At 36.0% G+C, this 25,118-nt stretch overlaps 1 long non-coding RNA gene across 1 annotated transcript; it reads right to left on the bottom strand.

Moving 5' to 3' along the window:
* Positions 1-13,766: 13,766 nt before the first annotated feature.
* On the bottom strand, positions 13,767-21,691 carry LOC104658522. Its single transcript, XR_747435.1, has 4 exons — positions 21,052-21,691; positions 19,910-20,109; positions 14,809-14,992; positions 13,767-14,141 (listed from the first exon to the last, which is right to left on the bottom strand). It is a non-coding gene; the product is annotated as an uncharacterized LOC104658522 (long non-coding RNA).
* Positions 21,692-25,118: the final 3,427 nt, after the last annotated feature.

Here is a 25,118-nt window from a genome sequence, read left to right as displayed (position 1 = left end):
ATGGTGAAACCCCGTGTATACTAAAAATACAAAAATTAGCCAGACATGGTTATATGCCTATACACAGGCCTATAATCCCAGCTACTCACGACAATGAGGAGGAAGAACTGCTTAAACCCAAGAGGCAGAGGTTGTAGTGAGTCGAGATAGCACCATCACACTCCAGACAGGACAATAGAGTGAGATTCTGTCAAGAAAGAAAGAGAAAGAGAGAGAGAGAGAAAGGGAGGAAGGGAAAGAAGGAAGGAAGGGAAGGGAAGGGAAGGGAAGGGAAGGGAAGGAAGGAAGGAAGGAAGGAAGGAAGGAAGGAAGGAAGGAAGGAAGGAAGGAAGGAAGGAAGGAAGGAGGGAGGGAAGGAAGGAAAAGAAAATTCACTCTGCCATAGTGTACCAATCACTCTGATGAGGAATTCTCCATTATGATGAAAGAATAAAAATCCTGCTACTCTATTTCCACATGGTCATTAAATCTGAAGTTTTTACCAAACTCTGAGATTCTGCCAAAAGGGTAAGGGCTGTGTTTTAAAACATTGTATTTTCAAGCATCTGGGAAATGGAATGTAATTTATTCTACAATTTTTTAAACTTGAGTCAGGCCCTAACATAAATATTATATAAATTGACCTGGGAACTAAACTTCCAAAATCATATGCAAATATTTTACACATATTAGGGTAGCCATGTTCTGCCTAAAATTGAGTTTGCTATTTTACATGATGCAAAGCTAGGGGTGTGTGTGTGTGTGTGTGTGTGTGTGTGACAGAGAGACACAGTGCACACACACATAAATAAATGTATGTATATATATAATTTCCCCCATGATTTTTATTAGGAGTTTAATAGTTGTTTTTAATAACCACACGTTGTACAAGTCATTGTGCTAAGAATGTTGCTGGTTGGGCTCTTTGGCAAGCAGACTCTGAGAAGGGGATTAGTGAGCATGAAGTTTTAGGGAGTGTTCTTAAAATGAACACCTGTAGATAGAAAAAAGAGCAGCAGGATTGGACACAAAGAAACTGGGCTACAATGTCATCTCCATGAAAGTCTCAGCCAACTTATATGAAGAGTTGAAGTAAAGATGGCCCCTCACATTGTACTAAATTGAAGGGAAAGAACCAGCTTTTACACTCCAACTCTGACCAGTAATTGGATGTGGTCTTCCCCAAGAAGGGAGTGTGACTTTGGATGAAAAAATTGTCTTTGCTTTAGGCAATTTCTAAGGAGGACTGGCAGCTAAGAGTGGCCTGAGATAAATATTCAGCACCTGGAAAAAGAAGGGAGAAGTAAGTGGCATATTATATAACTCACTACAGTACAGCACTCACATTGTTTGTATTCGCTTTTCCATGTAAGTTCTGGAAGCAGTTCTTTCAGGATGCTGGTGAAACTCTGTTTCTAAGGGGACTTATAAAAGGAAGACTTGAAGGACAAACTTTAGTGTCCAACACTGAAGTTGGTCTCTTGGCAATTCACAGATCTTCTTACACCTAGATTCCTTATAGACTGCTGGCTTTCATAGCTTACTTGGTGACATGACACAGATTCACTCCTCGAGGGTTTGAGCTCTGTTTATTGTGTTCTTTCTTCTCAGCTTGGGGCTGCTGGCCCGTCCACTTACCAACAAAACTGGACAAGGGAGCACCAAGAAGCATTCAAGTGGGTCACCTGCTTGTCAGACATAATCATCATTGTGTCTCAACAGCCCTAGCTTCTGATCTTCAGGGTCAGCTGCTACTCTAGGATGGTGATTCCTCTTCTTGTCTGTTGTCCCTTGCTGCAAAGATCCCCCAAATTCACAGGCAGTAATCATGACTTATAATTTAGTGAGACTCATTGCATTCCTTAGTGAAAGCATATCCCTTTGGAAACCAAGATATCTAAACTCACAGAGCCAACAATTACAGGGATATGAAGGAAAAGTTTACCAACTGAATAGCTAGGGGACATTTCTGCTTCCACCCTTTAATTCCCAGATTAATGTCTTCTCCTATTAAAGTAAGGCATCTTTTGAAGATCACTGATTTATACTTCACCTGACATCTTGGAGGATGACTCTCCTTTCTTGCAAGTCATCACCTCCAAGTCAGTGCTTCTGCTACTCCTTCAGCAAGTCATTCGATTACTCTGTCAGGCAAGCAGCATCTGTGGGGTGTGAAATGTGATATGAGCAGTGGATCCCAGGTCATGTCTCACTCCTACAACTCTTCTACTGCAAATGATTCCCTTGGTCTTACACATTGTTGTATTACATTTTATAATGACATATCAAACATTTTATGAGTCCTCAGGCAGTGGTGATGTGGCTCTGTGGTTAGGAAAAGAAACTAATAACTAGAATATGTATATATCCCTGCTCTCTTGTCTTAGTCTTCTCTGGCTGCCATAACAAAATAGAACAGACTGGGTGACTTAAACAAAACAAAGTTATCTTCTCATAGTCCTAGAGGCTAGAAGTCCCAAATCAAGGTGCCAGCAAGGTTAGGTTCTAGTGAGGATTTTTTCCTGGCATGCAGATGGCTACCTTCTACTGTGTGCTCATCTGTGAAGTATGTTTCTATGGATACAGAAGAATATATCTCTCTTTACCTCTCTCTTTCTTTTTTTAAAAAAATTTAATTTAATTTTAAGTCCCGGGATACATATGCAGGATGTGCAGGATTGTCACATAGGTAAATGTATGCCATGGTGGTTTGCTGCACCTATCAACACATTACCTAGGTATTAAGCCCCACAAGCATTAGCTATTAATCCTGATGCTCTCCCTGCCCCACTTCCCACTTCCCCAACAGGCCCCAGTGTGTGTCGTTCCCCTCCCTGTGTCCAAGTGTCTTCAATGTTCAGCTGCCACTTATAAATGAGAACATGCAGTGTTTGGTTTTCTGTTCCTTCGTTAGTTTGCTGAGGACAATGGCTTCCAGCCCAATCCATGTCCCTGCAAAGGACATGACCTTGTTCCTTTTTGTGGCTGCACACCATCCCATGGTGTATATGTACCACATTTTCTTTATCCAATATATCGTTGATGGAAATTTGGATTGGTTCCATGTCATTCCTATTGTCAATAGTGTTGCAGTGAACATATGTGTGCATGCTTTTTTATAATAGAATAATTTATATTCCTTTGGGTATATACCCAGTAATGGGATTGCTGGATCAAATGGTATTTCTGGTTTTAGGTCTTTCAGGAATTGCCACATTGTCTTCCACAATGGTTGAACTAATTTACATTCTCATCAATAGTGTAAAAACATTCTAATTTCTTCACAACCTCACCAGTATCTGTTGTTTCTTGACTTTTTAATAATCACCATTCTGACTTGCATGAAATGGTATCTCATTTTGGTTTTGGTCTGCATTTCCCTAATAATTAGTGATGTTGAACTTTCTTACATGTAGTTTTTGGCTGCATAACTGACTTCTTCTGTGAAATGTCTGTTCATGTCCTTCGCCCACTTTTTAATGGGATTGTTTGTTTTTTCCTTGTAAATTTGTTTAAGTTCCTTGTAGACTGAATATTAAATGTTTGTTAGACAGATAGATTGCAAAATTTTTCTCCTATTCTGTAAGTTGTCTGTTCACTCTGATGATCGTTTCTTTTGCTGTGCAGATGCTCTTCATTTTATTTAGATCTGATTTGTCAATTTTTTTCTTTTGTTGCAATTGTATTTGAAGTTTCATCATGAAATCATTACCTATGCCTATGTCCTGAATGGTATTACCTCGACTTTCTTCTAGGGTTTTACTTCCAATTATGAGATCAATTGTAGAGCAAGAGTCATGTGGTGCCAAGAAAAATGTATATTCTGTTGTTTTTGGGTGGAGAGTTCTGTAGATATCTATCAGGTTCACTTGATCCAGACCTGAGTTCAAGTCCTGAATTTCCTAATTAGTTTTCTGTCTCAAAGATCTAATATTGACAGTGAGGTGTTAAAGTCTCTCATTATTATTGTATGGGAGTCTAAATCTCTCTATAGGTCTCTAAGAAATTGTTTTATGAATCTGAATGCTCCTGTATTGGGTGCATATTTATTTAGAATTGTTAATTCTTCTTATCGAATTGAACCCTTTATCATTATGTCACGCCCTTTGACTTTTTAAATTTTTGTTGGTATAAAGTCTGCTTTGTCAGAAACTAGAACTGCAACCCCTGCTTTCTTCTGCTTTCCATTTGCTTGGTAAATTTTCCTCCATCCCTTTATTTTGAGCCTATGTGTGTCTTTGCATGTCAGATGGGTCTCTTGAATACAGCACACCAATGGGTCTTGACTCTTTATCCAGTTTGATATTCTGTGCCTTTCAATAGGGGCATTTAGCCCATTTACATTTAAGGTTAATATTATTATGTGTTAATTTGATCCTGAATCATCATCATGATGCTAGCTGGTTATTTGACAGACTTGTGATGTAGTTGCTTCTTAATGTCATTGGTCTTTGTACTTCAGTGTTTTTTGTTTGTTTGTTTGCTTGCTTGCTTATTTGTTTGTTTGCAGTGGCTGGTAATGTTTATTCCTTTTCATATTTAGTGCTTCCTTCAGGAGCTCTTGCAAGGCAGGCCTAGTGGTAATGAATTGCCTCATCATTTGGTTGTCTGAAAAGAATTTTATTTCTCCTTCATTTATAAAGCTTAGTTTGGCTGGATATGAAACTCTTGGTTGGAAATTCTTTTAAGAATGTTGACTATTGCCCCCCAGTCTCTTCTGGCTTGTAGAGTTTCTACTGAGAGGTCTGCTGTTAGTCTTATGGGCTTCACTTTATAGAAGATCTGGCCTTTCTGTCTTGCTAACCTGAACAATTTTTCCTTCATTTTGACCTAGAAGAACCTAATGATTATGTGTCTTGGAGTTGATCTTCTCATGAAGTATCTTACTAGAGTTCTCTGGATTCCTGAATATGAATATTGGCCTATCTTGTTAAGTTAGGGAAGTTCTCCTGGATGATACCCTGAAGTATGTTTTCCAACTTGGTCCCATTCTCCCCATCTCCTTCAGGTACTCCAATCAGTCATAGGTTTGGTCTTTTCCTTTCTCTTCTTATAAGGGCACTAATTATTTCAGATTAAGACACCACCACTAATATCTCATTTAACCTCAATTACATCTTCAAAACCCTATCTCCAAATATACTCACATTGAAGTTTAGGGTTTTCACACATGAATTTTGAGGTATCTAAAACAAGTACAAAACCAGGCAAGTCAAATTGTTCCATTTGATCGTAAGGCTAAATAACACTCCTCTTTGGTTTAATAGTCTTTTCTCCAGGGCCACTGGGATAGAAGCATCACATCCACACTACAGGTCAATTTCCTGTACCCAAAGCTCCTGGAACTCCCATTCAATGGTTCTGCAGCATGCTTCTAACCCCCAAGGCTTTAGGCAGAAGTTTCTTGGCCTGTTGAAACCAAGGAGGTATCCCTGATGATCTCTGAATTGCCTGGATAATTCAGAGCCCATCCATAGTGCAATAAATGGGGCATTCTTCCTCTTCCTGGAAAATAGTGCATGTGTGCAGCCAAATAGCTTTATGTTCTCATTCTCTCCAATTATCCCATATTCATCCCTTTTAGTTCCAACTGTCAGTGTCTGTGCTCATATAATTCCATAGTTCTTTATTGAATGACAGTCTAGTAATCATACTGTTGGTGTCCTCTTCTCAGAACATCTTTCTCATTTATTGCATTATGGATAGACTGAGAATTTTCAGTTTTCAAGTTCCAGTTCCTTTTTGTTTAACAATTCCTTCTTTATCTCTTCCTTTGCATTTTACTATAAGGAATCAAAAGAAAGCAACCACCTTTCCAACACTTTGCTTAAAAATTTTATCAGTTAAATAACAACTGTCTTTACTCACAATTTCTACCTTCCATGAAATACTAGAACACATTTCCATCAAGTTCTTTGCTGCTTTATAATAAGAATCATCTTTCCTCCCATTCCTAATAATATGTTCCTAATTTTCATCTGAGACCCCACTAGAATCTCCTTTAACATCCATATTTCCAGGACATACTGAAAACTCTCCAACTTCTACCCATTACCCATTTCCAGGTGTTGGTTTCAGCAGTGCCTGGTTTCTTAGTATTAAAATCTGTATTAATCAGAGCTCTTCAGAGAAACAGAATCAATAGGATGGATAGATAGATAGATAGATAGATAGATAGATAGATAGATAGATAGATAGATAGATAGAGAGACTGCCAAATGCCAGGGGTTTATCTAAGGTCCATTTGCTCACTGCACAGAAAGCCAATCACTGAGGTGAGTATTGCCAGAGAAGCAAGGCTTTAATGTTGGTGATGTCAGCCAGGTAGTGGGAGATGAGTCTCAAATCCATCCCCCTAACTGATTAAAATTAGGGGTTTATATAGAGGAGAAGGAATGTAATTACACACAGGAAAACAGGAATTTGTGAGGTGTAAGGAAGAAGCACTGGTCAACAAGAAGCAGATGGTGAGTTAGGCAATCATGACAGATAAGGGGTCTGGCATCTCGTTGTCTGGTAAGACAGTGATCTGGTGAGTTTCAATTTCCTGATACTCTCTGAGAGTCCTGATGATTGGTTTCCTGAGAAAGGAACTCAGATAAGACAAGTGTAAGTTTCAAGGCTTAAGACTATGAGGGTTAAATCCTATGCTTATTAAAAAAACCCATAAACATCAGTTTTATGGGAAAATTGGACTAGTTTCAGATAGATAGATAGATAGATAGATAGATAGATAGACAAATTTATTTTAAGATATTAACTCATGAAATTATGAAAGCTGAGAAGTCCCAAGATCTCTAGTCAGCAAGCTGGGAAGTCCATGGTGTAGATTCCAGTCTAAAGGAAGATAGAAATTGTGAGAGAGTTGTTATTTAGCTGCTAAAATTTTTAAGACTAATAAATAATCAGACTTGAGACTCAAAAAGTAAAGTTTCAGTCCAAGTCCGAAGACTGGAAAAGGCAAACATCTCACCTTAAAATACTCAGGCAGGAGAAGTTTCTTCTTATTTATAAGTAGACCAGGCTTTTTATTCTATTCAGACCTTTAAGTGACTGGATAAGGGCAACTAACCTTAGAAAGGGCAATCTGATACATTCAGTCTGCTTATTCATATGTTAATTTTACCCAAAAACACCCTCACAGTTACACCCAGATTAATGTTTGACCAAATATCTGGGCACCATATGGCCCAGTCAAGTTAGCACATAAAATTAACAACATCCTTCCAGGGTGAGGTATGTGCAATGTAGAGCATTTGTAATTAAGCTGATGGTTGGTCTCCTTTAGGGATGGTTCTGTGTCAGGAATTTAGCCTTGGTGTCTTTGGCAGAGTTAATATCTAGCAGGGGAAGTAGCTAGATCAGATTTGGCAAGTACAAGTTCATACTGTTGGGTCCATGCTTAGTATCAATCTTTGCCACCGTAGCTACTCCATATGCCCATATGCAACCACTCCAACAGTAAGCTCATATGATACTTCAAGTCTCTATAAATCAATATCAACTAGGACCCAACTTCAAAAGTATTCAAAATGTTTCCATATTCTTCTCTGCCCAGTCTGTTGTTACCTGAGTAAATAATCACATGTTTACTTAGGAAAGGAATGAGAAAGTTTGCATATACACATACTGTTGCAGAGTCTTAACTCCTGGGGGGACCTAGGCACTACTTAAGCCAGTAAGTCTGGACCCAAAAATGTGCAGAAACTGGATAAGATATTGTGATTTATTGAAGTGGCTGCCTTTATCTACAAATTATGCTTCCTTAGCTTATTTTGATTTTACATATTGAGAAGGATCCTCCTTTGCTACCCAAGTATTTTGACCTTGTGGAAACTAAGTTTTGTTACCTATGGCTCTCTACAGGTCAAAACCATTGGTTTCCACTTGACCATACTGATAATTATAATAATTACATTAAATGGGCTTCTTTGTTAGACCATTCTTGCATTGCTATAAATAAATACATGAGACTGGGTAATGTATAATGAAAAGAGGCTTAATTGGCTCATGTTGCTGCAGGCTGTACAGGAAGCATGGTGCTGGCATCTGCTTCTGGTGAGGGTCTCAGGAAACTTACAATTATGACAGAAGGTGAAGGGAAGCCAGCACATCACATGGGGAGAGGAAGTAAGAAGGAAAAGGTGGAGGTGCCACACGCTTTTAAGCAACCAGATCTTGCAAGAACTCACTATTGTACCAAGGCATGAAGGATCTGCCTACACGACCCAAACACTTCTCATCAGGTTCCATCTCCAACATTGGGGATTACATTTCAACATGAGATTTGGGTGGGACATACACCCAAAGTTTATCAGCTTCGGATGATTGTGCGATGCTACCTTCTTTCTATTCTTTTGTGGTTTCTTAATGTCCACTGCTATCACTGAGTCTTGTTATCTAATGAACGTTCCTATCAACAGTTTCTGGCCTACAGATGGGAGACACCTTTTAACTTCTGAGTGATACTAGTGCCCGTCATGCTAGTTTATTCCTAAATGATTTTTTAAAAATAATCAAGCCCTTTTGTGGAACAAAGTCATTTGATGGGTTTTTCTACTTTTCATTGTATATCTCCTCTAGCATGCTCATTTCTCTGACCTTTAAATTCCTGTTTTCCAACACCTGCCATAGTAATTCTTGCGTGTCAACTTTGCTTAAGTTAAGTGATCACTTTCTCTCTGCCTTTAGGAGCCATGCTAGCAGCATGTTTGCACCATTTCACTTCTTCTTTCAATGGTGTTGAATACTGTATTTGGGGAGAGGACACGCACATTGATAACTTTCTCTTATTCCATCTTATCTTACACCCTCATGGAACTCAAACTCTGGTTTCATACATACTCTCCCAATTTCTGCAATATATTTTGGCTAAGACTGCATCTCCTTACCAAAACAGAAATACAGTGCTTTTCTTCTTTTGCACTGATACAAAGGTTGATACATGCTATTTTGCATAGAAGAGGCCTCTTCATCATCTTCGTGCTAAGGGAAACACTACCATGTAATAGAGAAGACTGTGGTACTTCTGTAGGTTCAGAGAATTTAGGAGAATATGGGCATTTTGGTACATTAATCCAGATATCTTATTTCACCTATGTTATCTTGTTAGCATACAATTGTTCATACTATTGCCTTATAATAATTTCTAACAGAACATAATACATCTGATTCATTTATTATTTTATTTATTTATTTTTGAAAATCAAGCCTCACTATGTTGCTCAGGCTGGACTCCAACTCCTGGGAGTTCAGGAATTTAACTGAAGCAATTCCCTGGGAGAAGTCCTGGGAGTTCCAGAATTCACTGAGCAACTCCTGCCTCAGCCTCCCAAGTAGGTTGGAATATAAGCATGTGCCACGGCACCCAGCCCTTATAAGCACTTTTATTTTTGCAAGATTGGTAGCCATGTCCATTCTCATGTGTATGACTTTCATAATTTGACTCTTTGTTTTTCTTTCAGTTAGACTACTTAAGGTTTTGCCAATTTTGTCGATCTTTTGAAGGAATTAATATTTGCTTACATTGATTTTCTTTTATTCTATTCTTTGTTTTATATTTTTTCTCTGTTTAGTATTTCCAGTTTTATGTTTGTGACATATTTATTCTTCATCTTCTATTTTCTTTATATGAAAAATTAAGTTACTTATTTGAGATCTTTCTACTTTTTTATTATAACATTTACAGCTATAAATTTCCCTATTAGCACAGTTTTAGCTGCGTGCTATATGTTTTGGTATGTGTTGCTTTCAGTCCCATTCATATTGAAGTATTTATATACAATTTTTATGATCTTTCTTCTCTGTCTTACTAGTTTATCTTGCAGCTTGTTCTTTAATTTTCATATATTTGTGAATTTTCCATATATTCTTTTGTATTTATTTCTACTTTCATTCTGTTGTGGACTGAGGACATACTTTTGTATTAATTTTAAATTTTAAAAAATGTTGAGGCTTGTTTTATGGCCTAACATATAGTTGACCTTGGAGAATGCTTCATTTGCACTTGAGAAGAATGTGTATATTGCTCTTGTTGGGTGCAGGGTTGTACAGTTTTCTGTGAGGTCTTGTTGATTTATAGTGTTGTTCAAGTTTTCTATTTCTTTGTTGATTTTTTATTTAGTTGTTCACTTCATTGTTGAATGTGTAGTATTGAAGTCTCCAAATATTATATTATATATTTAGTTGATCATTTTATTAGGTGAGTATATGTTTATACTTGTTATATATTTCTGATGAATTGGCCCTTTTATTATTATAAGATGTTCCTCTTAATCTCTAGTAACATTTTATGTTTTAATGTTTCTCCTTTGTAATATTAGCATAACCATCTCAGTTCTTTTGTGGTTATAGTCTGCAAGTTGTTTCAGGTTGTTTACATCTTACAATCTAAAATATGTCTCTTGTAGCTCAAATCCAACAATCTTTTCCTTTTGATTGGAGTATTTAATCCATTTGCATTTAGTATTATTGACATGATTGTATGTACTTCTGCCATTTTGCTTTTTGTTTTCAACATGCCTCATGTCTTTTTGTTTCTTGATTACTTGTTTTGGTCTTCTCTCACATTAAATGAATATTTTCTAATGAAATATTTAAATATTTTAATACTTTTAATTATATTTTTAGGTATTTCCTTAGTCATTTCATGAAGGACTATGATATTCCCTCAGAATTTACATTAGATTTACAGTCACTTAGCTCTGGTGAAATATCAAAATTTATTCCTATATAGCTCAATTCCCACCATGAGTTGTTGTGCTATTATTGTTTATATAAATTATTTCTTTATATGCCACAAGCCCCAAAATATACTGATAAAATCATTGCTTTATAATACTTTAAGTTTTTTAAGGAAGCTAAGAGAAGAAAGGAGATAACTTATAAATTACAGACTTTGCTATATTAATCTCCTTATTTGCTCTTTCTGGTTCTCTTTATTTCTTCTTAGGCATTTTAGTTGTGATACCATTTTCTCATTCCTATATAACTTTATTTCTACTTACTTCCTCTCTGCTCTTATTTTCAAATATATTACATTTCTATATATTATAGGCTCAATAATATAATTATATACTTATTTTTAACAATTGCTTTTTAAAATGGTTAAGAGAATAAAACAACAGATAGGCAATTATCTCATTTTTTGTAGTTGCCTACATAATTGCCTTTTTGAGTGTTCTTTTTTTCTCTCTGTGGATTTGATTACTGACTGGTTTAACTTGCTTTCAAGTTTGATAAATTTCCTTTGGTATTTTTGAAAAGCAATTCTTATAGAAGCAATTATCTGGGGTTTTATTTAGCTTACAAGGTATTCACTGCACCTTGTTACTTTTTTTTATTTTTTTGTTTTTTGTTTTGTTTTGTTTTTTTGAGATGAAGTCTTGCTCTGTCACCCAGGCTGGAGTGCAGTGATACCATCTTGGCTCACTGTAACATCTGCCTCCTGGGTTCAAGCAATTCTCCTGCCTCAACCTCCTGAGTCACTGGGATTACAGGTATGTGCCACCGTACCTGGCTAATTTTTCTATTTTTAGCAGAGACGAGTTTCTCAATGTTGTCCCACCTGGTCTCAAACTCCTGACTTCAGGTGATCCACCAGCCTGGGCCTCCCAAAGTGCTAGGATTACAGGTATGAGCCACTGTGCCTGACCTGAACCTTCATTTTTTAAAAATAATTTCATTGTATGTATATTTGGCTGACAGTTATTTTTACTTTTAGCCCTTTAAGTGTGTCACCCCACTGCCTTCTGACCTCCCCTGTTTCTGTTGCAAAGTCAGCTATTAATCTTAGTGGAATCTCCTGGTACTTGAGTACTTTTTCTCTTACCAATTTCAAGATACTATGTTTATCTTTGGGTTTTAACATGTTGACTATGATGTGTCTGGTTGTTGATATATGTCTGCGTTTATCCTCCTTCTAGTTCATTAATTGACCTTGGATGTTTAGATAATGTCTTCATCAAATTTTGGAAGTTTTCATCCATTATTTCTTTGAATATTTATTTGTCCTTTTCTCTCTTGCCTATACTTCTGGTAACTCCATTATATGTGTGCTAATGTATTTATTGTTATCCCACATTTTTCTGAGGCTTCCTGCAAGTTTTTATTATTTTTTCTCTACTCTTCAGACTTCATGATCTCTGTTGAATCTGTCTTCAAATCTACGCATTCCTTCTTCTGCCTCCTTGTATCTACTGTTAAACCCTGCTAGTAAACTTTTAATTTTGGTTTTTTTTTTACTTCTAATAAAGAATTTCAATTTGATTCCTTTCAATATTTTCTATCTGTATTGATATATAATATATATAAGACATTGTCATCATAATAATCCATTAATTATTGAAATATGGTTTTTCTTTAGTCTTCGAACATATCTATAATAATTGCTTGGAGGTGTTTGTTAATTCACCCTCTGGGCCTCTTCCAAAGCAGTATTTCCATTGCCCACTTTCTTTCTTCTGTATAACATTTTCCTATTTCTTTGTTGATGACATTTTTGTTGTTGCTGTTGAAAACTGAAATTTTTAAAAGAATATATTCTAGCAAGTCCCTATTTGAATTCCCCTCATCAACACACCCTAAGTGTTGTTTTGGCTGTTTATGTAGTTTTTTATTTATTTGTTTAGCAAGTTTGGCGAACTAATTCTATAGTCTATTTCCATTATAGCATTCAATTTCTGCTATTCCTGCTCAAATTTTAACCCATGTCTTTATCTTGTCACTTCACTAGTTAGATGTTGTCCCTGGTTAATATAAGATACTTATTCATCAAAGGCTGCATTTAACACCTTGTAGCCAGTTAGATTTTTACCTATTTCATTGGATGGGTGTATGTGATTCAGAGGCTGATGTCAGAGTTTAGGGAACTTACGTTTTGATGGAGGATCTTACTCCACCATCCTAAAAGTAGTAATTACTAATAATGATTTCAGTATACCATCAGTCTCCAAAGCTATTTTCAGGTGATAACCCGTCCTCATTTAAAGGTATACATACTGAATCCTTGCTTTATGCAATTTTTCAATTTCATCTAATTTGTTGAACGTGCTGCAGAAAAACTCCAGGAAAATAGTCTCAGCCATGGCCATTGCTAATTTCTAAAAGGACCAAAACTAGTACTTCATTGAATTGGTCTTTAATTGCTTGAGCTTCATGTGTCAAGGGAAACCACCTTTTACTTAGGGACTAGTGTGTAAGAATTTCACCTGAGCTGACTTGGGTGAAATTCTTGACAATAGGTTTTGGATGGTGGCAAAGCTGTCAATCAAATCAGTTGTTTGGGGAAGTTAAAATGCTGGGTAAAGGAAAAAAAAGACATATCATTTGAGCTTAGTTTGTAATCTGAAAGGTGCCAAACCATTTTCTCACTTCTTCATGATGCCTGCAGTACACTTGATTCTTTAAAACAGTGAAACACAAAGTAACTACGAGATAACATTTCTTGCTAAATTACATCTTTGTGTATCTTTGCAATAAACACCTATTACCAAAGGCAATCTGTGTGTGTCTTTTCCATGGAACCTTAAAGATCCTGGCAATATATCTTGCATTTCCTACAGAGAATTATCCCCAAACATCCGTGTTAGTTTGTACAAGATGAAGTTTCCATTCTAACTACAAATGAGTTTGCATTGTTCAGGTTGTATAGCTAACTTATGGTTCCCTGACACTCTTTTTTGAGTGCTTTTTTGTTTAATGTAATAGAAAATCCAATTATTATGTAAATATAAATGTAGTATAATTACCACAAACAAGTAGGCAAAACAATGAACTGATGGAGTTTCTGGAGTTAAAGGAACCTGTGATTTATGACTGTTTATCAGGTATGATTGATACAGACAGTTCAGAGAAATGTTCTTAACCATTTCCCCGCAACATAATGTTAATGTTTTCACTTTTAGATCATCTAACATGATGCATATCAGTGAAGAAAAGTTCCTTTGGGAAGGAATGTATCTCAAATTCATTTTTCTTCTTTTTCAGACTTATTAAAGACAAGAAGCTATAAACGTCATTATTTAAAATGCCTCCCTTTAAAATGTTTCCAGCAGATGTTTATGTAGAAAAAAAATGCTGGATCTCTCTTGGCAAGATACAGAAGTGACATTTCTGGAGGGTTCTGGTTGAAAATTTGTCTTTGGCTTCATGTCTTTAAACATCTGCAAAAACAAAATAATCTTTATTATAACTTGGAGAGAAGCAAAGTACATAGGTCCCTAATCTTTGAAACACTCTTCAAGGAAGTGACAAAGAAAAAGATTCCAAAGTTCTTTTTCTTTAGTAGAATTTCTCTGTGACCTCGGAACTTCAGAGTCATAGTTACGTCATCATTAAACATTAATAACTTACTTAAATGAGGGAGAAGCTAGCAAACGCAAACTGAAAATTCCACTTCCTGCCTAAATTACTGATTTTCTACATTTTCCCTGTATGCATACTATCATTATAAGAATCCAAGCCCAGTTGGGAAATGTGAGATGCAATGAGAAAACAAAAGGGTACTAGACTAAATGAGAGAAACGTGCCATATTTTCTGATGGGTGTGAGGTTTTTTAAATTTTGAATTGATTTCTTCATTCCTTCTAAATTCAAATATTTTCGGCATCTAAGAGCTCAACTGAATTAAACTGGGCACCATCTGAAAAAGAACAGAACACAATGCTCAGATCTCAAAATGACTTGTTCTTTCTTACACAGTAACATTTTAAACAAATAATTCCAACTATCAAGAAGGTCTTTTTATTTTTATTTTTCCCATTCAGGTGTTATACTCAAAGTGTTGTGAAGGTACCATCCTGCCCTATACTTTTCCTCCTTTATTTTTACCTCCATGATTTTCTCTAGAATGGGTTTTATGGATTGACACTGAACTGGTGTAACATTTCTCAGCTGTACCGTCTGCTCCAAGGACTTTAAACTGCTTTTTAGGTATGTTTGAGATACAAGGTTTGTTTATGAACATGATGTCCTCCTATACTCTTAGAGTAAAGGTTGCATCAGTTGCAGGGACCTAGAAATAAGAGTGAAAAGTCTGCTGGAACTCACAAATTGATAGTACAAATTTTAGTTGGTGTATTTCTTTATTATCCTATTTAATTCTATTTGGGGAATTGAGAGGGAAATAGAGAATATGAATGATTCTTACTAAAATATGTGCCAAACTTAAACTTCTCATTTTTAATTCATTATTTCAAAAATTAATATTAGTAACAGAGTTTTCAGTACTTTGTTTAGAAGTGTATGTGTGTGTTTTTTCAATGAAAAAGATTGCATTAAATTTATAAAAAACAAAGAAAATATAAAAGTAAAATGTTCTTCTCTTATTCACCAGAGATAATTACTATTAATTATATAACACACTTCCTTGTAGCTTTTTCATTACATATATATAATAAATGCCAAATTGGGATCATGCTACTTTTTAAATTTAAAATTATATAGAGTAACATTTCTGTGTCAGAAAATATTCCTTAAAACTTTCATTTATTTGTTGCATAAAACCCATTATACATTTATACATGTAAATTGCTAACTTTTTTGCTCTTATAAGGATAACACTGTATAATACACATCCTGCATATAAAGTTTGTAAGCATGCTGCTTATTTCAGGAAGGTAAATTTATAAAAATAGAGTTACTAAATCAAAATGCATGTATATTCTTGGCTCTTGACCTTTTGACAATAGTTTCAAAAATTGCTTTGAAGATATTTTCAATAATTTGCACTTCCACCTGTAGATAAGACAACCATATCTGGACAAGTATTATCAAATAATTTTATGTATCATTGCCCTTTTGTTAGGAAATAAAAATGTTACTGCATTGTTTTTTTAACCTGTTTCCTCTTTAGTCTACTGTTCAGTTGAAAATATATTCATTGAACAATTGTTTATTGGATACTTACAGCCCTTCATATGCAAAGTTTCTGTAATATCTTTTGGCTACTCAGTTGGAATGTTGACAATTTTGTGCAATGGTTTTTAGTAACTCTCTAAATATAAATGAGATTACTGTTTTTGGTTTATTGTAAATATGTTTCTCATTTTGTCATTTGTATCATTTTTTTCTTGGGGTTATGTAAAATCATAAAATTTTATATATTAATATCTATCGATACTTCTTCCACTTGTTTTAGATTAGCAATTACTTCTCTACCCTGAGACTAAATAACACAATTACTCTTAACTCTCAGGTTAGTGGAAGAATTACTCCATGTATCACTGCAATACAAATATTTAACTTACTTTGGAAATGATATTTGATGTTTCTAAGATGTTTAGAATAATAGGTCACTTTTCCATGTATTTGAAATGCTTTCACTATTATATTGCAGGTTGAAACACACACACACGTACACACACAAGCAGACAGAAATACCTCTACTTTAGAATCATAAACCCTTTTTTAAAAAATTCAAAATATATATTCCCTGATAAGTTCTCATTTTAATTATTGTGGTTTTATATTTTAATATATTGTAAAGTGAGTATGCTTCTATTACTGTACTTTTTCAAATGTCTTACTTATGTTCATCTATTTATTCTTCTAGATTAAAATGATTTTACAAGTTTTAGAACACTCTATCAGAAATTTAATTAAACTTAGAAACCAATATGAAATAATTTCTATCTTTTCCAATTATTATTCCCTTTCCAGGAACAACGGAATACAGGAACATTAGTATATATGTATATGCATGTGTATTTATATACATATATATGCATGTGTATTTACATACATATATATCATTTATTAAAGCTTCTTTTGTCTCTTTTTGTAAGGTTCTATGACTTAATCATCTTTACATATATTTCAACTTAGGTTAGCTCTAAGTATCTTATGTGTTTCAGACTCCTGTGGAATCTTACATTATTTTTCTAATTCTTTGGATTTGTACTGATAACTTACACAAAAGATATTGATTTTTCTGTACTTACCAATTATCCTGTTGCTTTACAATATGCTGTTAGCTCTTAGTGGTTCAGTTGACTTCCAAAGAATCGTTAGGTACATTATCAAATTATTTTCAAATCATGAGGGTGTTTTTTGTCTCTTTCTGCTATAACTTACAAACATTTCTACTTAATATATTAGCATATTGACTAGAAGTTATGAAACATTCAATAATTAACACATAGTATGTATTATAGTTATGTTTCCAACTGACGGAAATTTTTAAAAATTTCATCCATTTAGCATGTTACATTGGCTGATATTTCTATGCTTTTATGTTAAGAAGGTTATGTTTTTCTTAAAGTAGGAGGTTTTGAATAGGAGTTTCATTTATCTGTGTTATCTTTTTGCTTTCTCTTGTTTTACTTATTTGTTATTATAAGTTGATGATAAAGTCTATGAATTTTGGCTTCTGTTGAGGTTCTCATAGCTTTTGTTTGGTCTTTAGGTATGTATGTGTTTACCCATATGAAGCCTCTTAAATATTCCTGGGATCACCACTGTTTATTTTCGAGGATGATTATTTTAAACTATTGCGGCACTATTCACAATAGCAAAGACTTGGAATCAATCCAAATGTCCATCTGTGACAGACTGGATTAAGAAAATGTGGCGCATATACACCATGGAATATTATGCAGCCATAAAAAAGGATGAGTTTGCGTCCTTTGTAGGGACATGGATGCAGCTGGAAACCATCATTCTTAGCAAACTATCACAAGAAGAGAAAACCAAACACCGCATGTTCTCACTCATAGGTGGGAACTGAACAATGACATCACTTGGACTCGGGAAGGGGAACATCACACATCGGGGCCTATCATGGGGTGGGGGGAGGGGGGAGGGATTGCATTGGGAGTTATACCTGATATAAATGATGAATTGATGGGTGCTGACGAGTTGATGGGTGCAGCACACCAACATGGCACAAGTATACATATGTAACAAACCTGCACGTTATGCACATGTACCCTAGAACTTAAAGTATAATAAAAAAAAATATTGTTATTGAATAGCTTTGGTGTTTGAAAAATCTACATTAAAATCTTGCTCTTTCCTTGTTAGTTTGTAACCTTGAATCATTTATTTAATATTGCTAACATTTAGCTGTCTTCTGTAAAATAGGAATAATAATGATATCTACTAACAGGTGGATGTAAAGATTATGTGAGATAAAGCATTCTTAACCCATTGTCTGTCAGATAACAAGAACACAATAAATAATGTAACAATGATAGTGGTAATTTTAGGAGAATTAGTATTTTTCTTAGAATTTTTGTAGTTTACTCTTAAAAGATAATAATTCATAGTTGTCTTTTCATGTCATCCTCTCAGGTTTTCAGAACAAGATTGTGCCAGCTTCAGGAAACGGATTTTGAATTTCTCCATATTTGATATAGACAACTTAAATGGTATGAAAATTATATATTCCATGAAAGTCTAAAATAATTCATGGTTCTAGGACCTATATTTTATAAAATTTGAAAATATCTTTTAAATTTGTTTTATGTCTATTGATCTTTTCCGATTGTTCAATACCTTCTTAATCCCTTCTTTACTCAGCTTTTCGATTCCCCAAAGACTCAGTATTACAGCCTTTCTCTCAATTAATTTTGCTTGTCTATGCTTTAAGCCTTGTCTCTTTGATTGGTTTTATAGGTTAAAAACTCTTTTATTGATTGATCAGTGACTTATATATTTATATTTGGTTTTGATTATATTTTCTTTTTCTTTACTGCCCTCCTCTTTTTTGTTTTTCTCCTTAATATTTTTGTAATATTTGATGTTATTTTTCTTTTTGAAGAATAAAAGCATTTGTTGCTATGCTTTATCGTAGAGTATGGCTTTGGTCATATCCCATAATTATAATTTCTCAAATCCTTCTAGCTATGAAGCTGGTTTGAGTCTTATCTTCTTGATGATTTTTAGAAGGTAAATCGTTTGGGCTCATGAGGAACAGAGGAGCCAAACCACTATTGAGAAGATTGCTGTTCACCCTTTTGACAACCACACAAGCCACAGATGATACTCTCAGGTAATTTAGCCTGTAAGGAGAGTATTTGTGGATCACAGATTTAAATATACAGTTAGAATTTTGACTTTCCTCTCTCTTGTCTATGTCTTTTCTTACTCAGGAATTAATTACAAATTACAATAGGTTTTTAGGGGTGTAGGACTGAATGATACCTAGTTTCTGACCTTAGGAAGCTCCCAGCCCAGTGGAAGAAACATACAAGCAAACCCTTTGGAATGGTCTTTATCCATAGATGGTGTATTAGTTTCCCTCTGATGCTGTAACAAATTACCACAGATTTAGTGGCTTAAAACAACACAAATTTATCATCTTAGAGTTCTGGATGTCAGAAGTCAAACCTGTCTCACAGGTTAAAACCAAGGTGATAGAGGTCTGCATTCCTTTCTGGAGACTCTAAACCTAATCTGTTACCTTGCCTTTTCCAGATTCTAAAGCCTGCCTACATTCCTTCCCTGTGGCCCCTTCCTCCATCTTCAAATCTAGCAGTTCTGGGAAAATCTTTCTTATGATGCATTTCTCTGGTTCTAACTCCTCTGCCTCCCCTTTCACCATTTAAGGACGCTCTTATTAAATTAGACTCACCCAGAAAATCCAGGATGATCTTCTCATTTTAACATCAGCTGATTAGCAACCTTGCTTCCATCTGCTACCTGAATTCTCATAGCCATGTAACGTAACACATTCACGAATTTTGGAGAAGACATGTACTTCTTTGGAGTGACAGAGGGACTAGCTACTACACATTGGAAGAATCAAGTATTCAGTATGAGGTTATTGACATAAGGAAGAACACACACAAGAATTTTATGTGAATTTTATAGGAATAAGCAGGAGTAAATGCGGTAAACAGAGTATGAAAGAACGTTTCAATCCCAGGGAACAGTGTGAGCAAAGGAATGAAGTGAATAGAGGAGATCAAGTCTGGGTTACCTGACTTACTGCTGAGTGATTTTACAGCTTGGAAGTAACACTTCTCTGGTAGCAAGGTTCTCCAGAAGTGTGTGGTTGTGAGCTCACAGTTTTGTCATTGGTTCTGTTTAGGGTCCAATATTGCATGTCATTCATTCTCTGCTTTCCTCCAGACGGGAAGTTCTCAATTAGTGTTACAATGGGATGGGACCCATATGTTGAAAATAAAGCTATATAGGAAAATGTTGGAGATTGCATTTATGTACAGATTTGGCAGTATCTGTCAACTCAGTGATGGCTAACATGTCATACATACACTTGGCAAAGAGTGATGACAGCAAATAACAAGTACGAAAGAAGTAATTGAGGTGGTCATAAAAGGACAAACACAAATGTATGCAGATGTTTAATAAGCACTCATGACAAAACAGTGTATAATTGCAGAAATATTTTCAAATCTAGGCAACCCCTCTATGTTTCACTGTCACTGATGCATGTTAAGCAACTCTCATTTACATGTGAACTCCATGATCTTCAACTTGATTTGCAAGATTGTAATACCCATCAGCACCCTTACTCTAATCTAAGAAATTCTGGAAATGAAGAGCAAATAGGCAATATAAAGTCTATCTGAATATTTACAGAAGGAAGAAGTACTTCATTTGCTGCATCAGAAGTAATGCAACAATTAATTAACCCAGGCAATAGGAATTTCTCTTGCATACCACTTCTACCTCTTCTGGGTGACAAGGACCCGCTGTTCTTTTCAGGAAATGTATTTGACTTTTATTTCAGGTATAAACATATGTGAAATAAATAGCTTATTTATTTATTATGATGTGTAAACATATGTTTATTCCTGGAATAAAAGTCAAATGGCTTTGGGAGGCCGAGGTGGGCAGATCACAAGGTCAGGAGTTTGAGACCAGCCTGGCCAATATGGTGAAACCCCATCTCTGCTAAAAATATAAAACGTAGCCGGACATGTTGACACATGCCTGTAGTGTCGGGAGGCTGAGGCAGAAGAATCGCTTGAACCTGGGGTCGGAGGCTGCAGTGAGCTGAGATCACACCACTGCACTTCAGTCTGGGTGACGGAGTGAGACTCGGTTTCAAAAAAAAAAAATGTCAAATGGCACTGGAGACATAAGACTGAGCCCTGGGGGACCAACCTTCTTGTTATCTCAGACTGTTCCTGAAGTTTTGCTCCTTATTTTCATGTGACCACAAATTCACTTTGTTCATTCAGTCTTACGTTACCTTCTCCTGGTATCCTCATGACCCCTCACCCATTGAAGTTTGTTCTAACTTCCTATCTGTAACCAACTTCAAAGTGTCCACCATGCGGTGATTTCCTTCTTCACTTCCATTATTCCAGCCACTTGCATGGGGACAGCAATAGTCTCTCCTTGGTGTTAGCCAGCAGGACTCTGTCAAGCTCAACTAAATTCCGAATGTCCCCATATAAAATAAAAATTTCTGGCATTTCTTTGATCTTCTGCCATATTCCCTGTTTTCGGTAATCAACTGTGTTTAACAATTTACTTAACCACATGATAAACGTAAAAACATTGCTGCCCTGTTAATGTTATGTTACTGCATATAATAACTCAAAAGGCAGAAATCTGTGGTATTTAAAATTTCCTTTGTAAAACTTCCATACAATGATACTTTTAAAACTTAACAAAGAAACCTAGCTCTCCTTTTTGCTTGCTCCAGCCTTCCTTTCTTCTTCCCTCTTGTCCCCATTTTTAAGGGCCCATTGTGCTCCAAGCATTGTGTCTGATTAAGGATATGTTCAGGTTGGTAAGTACAGAACGTTATTGTCAAGGTTCTGTTCTTTGAATTTTTATGATGCAGAACTTAGAGACCAAGAAAGTCAAAGAAGAAAGGGACTGAAGAATGTCAAAGAAATGACCTAGCACTACAAGCCATAAAGTAATGACAGTTTCAAGGGGAAGAATAGAGAGAAAGAGGAATCGTGGAGAGGAAGAAGGTGGGGAGTTAAGGAGAGAATCTAGTAAGGAACGACTTGAGAAAAGATGTGCTAGAGTAACTCTGGGATCAAAGAAACATGAACAGCCAGGAAAATGAGATTTTTTTTTAATGTTTCCAAGTACTTCATATTCTGATCCCCTGTGAGTAAAATAAGGAGTTTCTTTTTAATTAGGTTGTTCTGTTAAACTTTGTCTTTTGCACAGGCCATAGCTCTGAGACTGACTATATAGATTTATGAATACAGAGAAAATATAACTAAAACAAAATATCTGGCCAGTCTACACATACTGCCTATTAGATTTTATAATTCTGTTTGAATAAATACATTTAGAACAAATAATATGATTTTATCATCATTAATTTCTTGAAATAGTTTCAGGATCTAAACTTTCATTTAGTATCTTTAATACTTATAAATTTTGTTTGTCCCATAGTATGTAAGTATGTACAACAGGTTTTCTGAATTTCATTTTCCCCACTTTGGGCCTGTTGAGTGTGTGTGTGTGTGCGCGCGCGTGTGTGTGTGTGAGAGACTGTGGTCTCAGAATCAAAAACTAGCTTGAGTATTAAACCAACTCATGCAAGGTTACATGGTCTCAATTTTACTCATGATAACCTTATGACAAAGCACTTTGTTTTGGCCCATTATAAACATGTGTGTGTCAGCTCCCTTCTTAAGAGACAATGGCGTTAAAATTTAAATTTCACCCCCTCAGTGTCATTTTGCCTAAGGCTTCTTTGAAAAAACCAAAAACAAAAATATCTTGCTTCACCTCTGCCATTTACTTCTCTGCTTCTGCCCAACCCTGATCCCCGACTTTTTATTCTCAATTTTCACTTCCCTTTTCTGGTTATAGCCAACAGGAATAGATCTGATGACTGAAATTCTTATGGGTAAAGGCTATGTGGACAAATACAAACTCACACACAATGGATTCCAAGGTAAGTACGCCTGCAATCCTAGTGGGAGGGATTTCTCTGTAGAAAAGAAAGGGACATTCTTCAGTCCCTTTCTTCTTTGACTTTCTTGGTCTCTAAGTTCTGCAACATAAAAATTCAAAGAACTTTTGCTGCGTCTGCGTGACAAACACCCATTGTTCATTTCAGGTAATTTATTTCTGCCCCGCATTAAAGATGGGTGTCTGCTCTGCTCAACCTAGGTGGGGCTCAACAATATCTCAGAGGGTGAGCAAGGCTTCCTTCACGGGGGCACCTCCACACAGAAAACCAACAACGCACTTCCTGGGAAGAGGAGTGGAGAACACTTTCATGAAAACAAATATGCTTTTCAAAGGTGCAAAGGTCTGGAAGAGGGAGAAAGTAGTTGGGGGGGTGATATTGAAAACAATGTATTTTTCCTTCATTGTCAATCATTTTGCACTGATGTTTCTCACTCACTGGATCAATGGCATTAATTGTTTCGGGAAGATGTCAAATGCCATCTAGGACAAAGAAGTCATTGCTCAGCTAGAATTTCAAATTAACATTTTTTTTAAGTTCATGATATTAAAAGCCTAGCTTTGTTGAATTAATAAACGATTTCTAAATTCCAAAGAACATCCTTCAACATATCCCTAGAGAAGCTCTGGGGACTGACTACAGAGGTTTACTGTAAGCCATTGAAACCCAAGGAACGTCGCAACAAACAGAATGGGAAAGCTTGCTGGAAGTGGAGGAACTTGGAGTAATCTAGATGCACAAGTCTAAGGCTAAGATTTTTTTTGAGTCCTTTCAAAGAAGAATAATCCCATGTCTAGATATGGTGATGAGGTAATTCACCTTCTATTTGGGGCTTAGGGCTCTTTGCAGTAGAGTAGAAGTTGCAATGGGCAGATACAGGAAGGATCAGTCTGGGATAGTATATCTGGCTCCCCACTGCCTGTATTTATCTGGGGCATAAAGAATGATTTGATGTGGCTGGAACATAGGTGATGGATTAGGGTGGGCAGTAAAAGCCTGGAAAAGTGCTTGCCATTCTCAAAAGTTTGGCCATCTCTCTCTTCACTTCTTCTAATAGTCTCTTCCCTTCTCACTGCTTTAAATGTCATCTGTTTGGAGGGGGCGCCCAAATTTATATCTCCTAGACACCTCCCAAGAGATCCGAAGTCGTATATGTATATGTATATGTATATATAAAATTGCCTACGACATCTCAACTGGGATATGTCATAGGCATCTCAAAGTTAATATGTCCAGTATTTGAATTTTTATTCTTCTGTAGTACACTTTTCTGTCCCAGGTTTAGTCATATCCATAAAGGGTGCCAGTATCCCCAGTTGCTTAAGGCAAAATTCTTAGAGCCTTTCTTGCCTCCCTGTCTTCACTGTCTCCTCACAACCCACCCATCAGCAGTTCTTGACTTGGTCATTGCCAGTCTAGTACAGGAAAATTTAAGTAAGAAAATCCTAAACTAGGACAGGGAGAGTAAAATGGAGTAAAAAGGGCATGTCTTAGGGCTTGATAACTCTACAGAGAGGATGAGGGAGAGACAAGAGTTGAAGGTATTAGTTGCATGGGTGGATACAAGGGTCACCCAAATGACTACTATGGGAAAAGCCGATTCGGGCACATTGCATGTGAAGAATAGGAGTGACCTACAGACACAGACATTTATCAGGCAGTTATATAGCCATGCCTGCTGCTAAAAGGGAAAGGAGAGCTAAAACGCAGATCTTAATAGCTACTAGCAGCTTCAGTGATGTAGCGAATTTCAGCTTAGATTCCCAGATCTTTTATCACCTGGAAAAATTTGTAAAATCACAGATTCCTTGGCCCACCCCCTCGTGGTTTATATTCAGCATGTCAGGTAAGGTGGCCAAGAACCTGCATGGTTAGAAAGCCCCCTGAGGAAATCTGATGTGTGTCCAGTTTTGGAAACCAATGAATTGGGCCACACCTGGGAATGGTGTGTAAAGAGCAAATGGCAAAGAAACTGGTCTTTGTAGAATGCAGCTCTAAGGATTGAGCTTGGAGAAAGAGGAGCTTGTAAAAGGAGACTCTAAAGGAATGATTCGACAGGTTGATGGGGCAGCCACAGAGAGAGATGTCAGAGAATGAGCCTCTTTATCCTCTTTTGTGCTATGATTCATGACTACATTATCATTTTCCCAGTATTATTTTCTCAAAGCTAAAAATGTTCCTTTTCTATAGACTACTTCTCTGTAGACTATCTTTTTACAGTATCCTATTGAGTGAAAAAAGCATTTTATTAAAAGCAGTAATTTGTTACTGCTCTAAATGA

This window comes from Rhinopithecus roxellana, chromosome 5 (assembly GCF_007565055.1).
Source record: "Rhinopithecus roxellana isolate Shanxi Qingling chromosome 5, ASM756505v1, whole genome shotgun sequence".
Taxonomy (NCBI): Eukaryota; Metazoa; Chordata; class Mammalia; order Primates; family Cercopithecidae; genus Rhinopithecus; species Rhinopithecus roxellana.
This window is presented reverse-complemented; position numbering and strand designations above follow the sequence as displayed.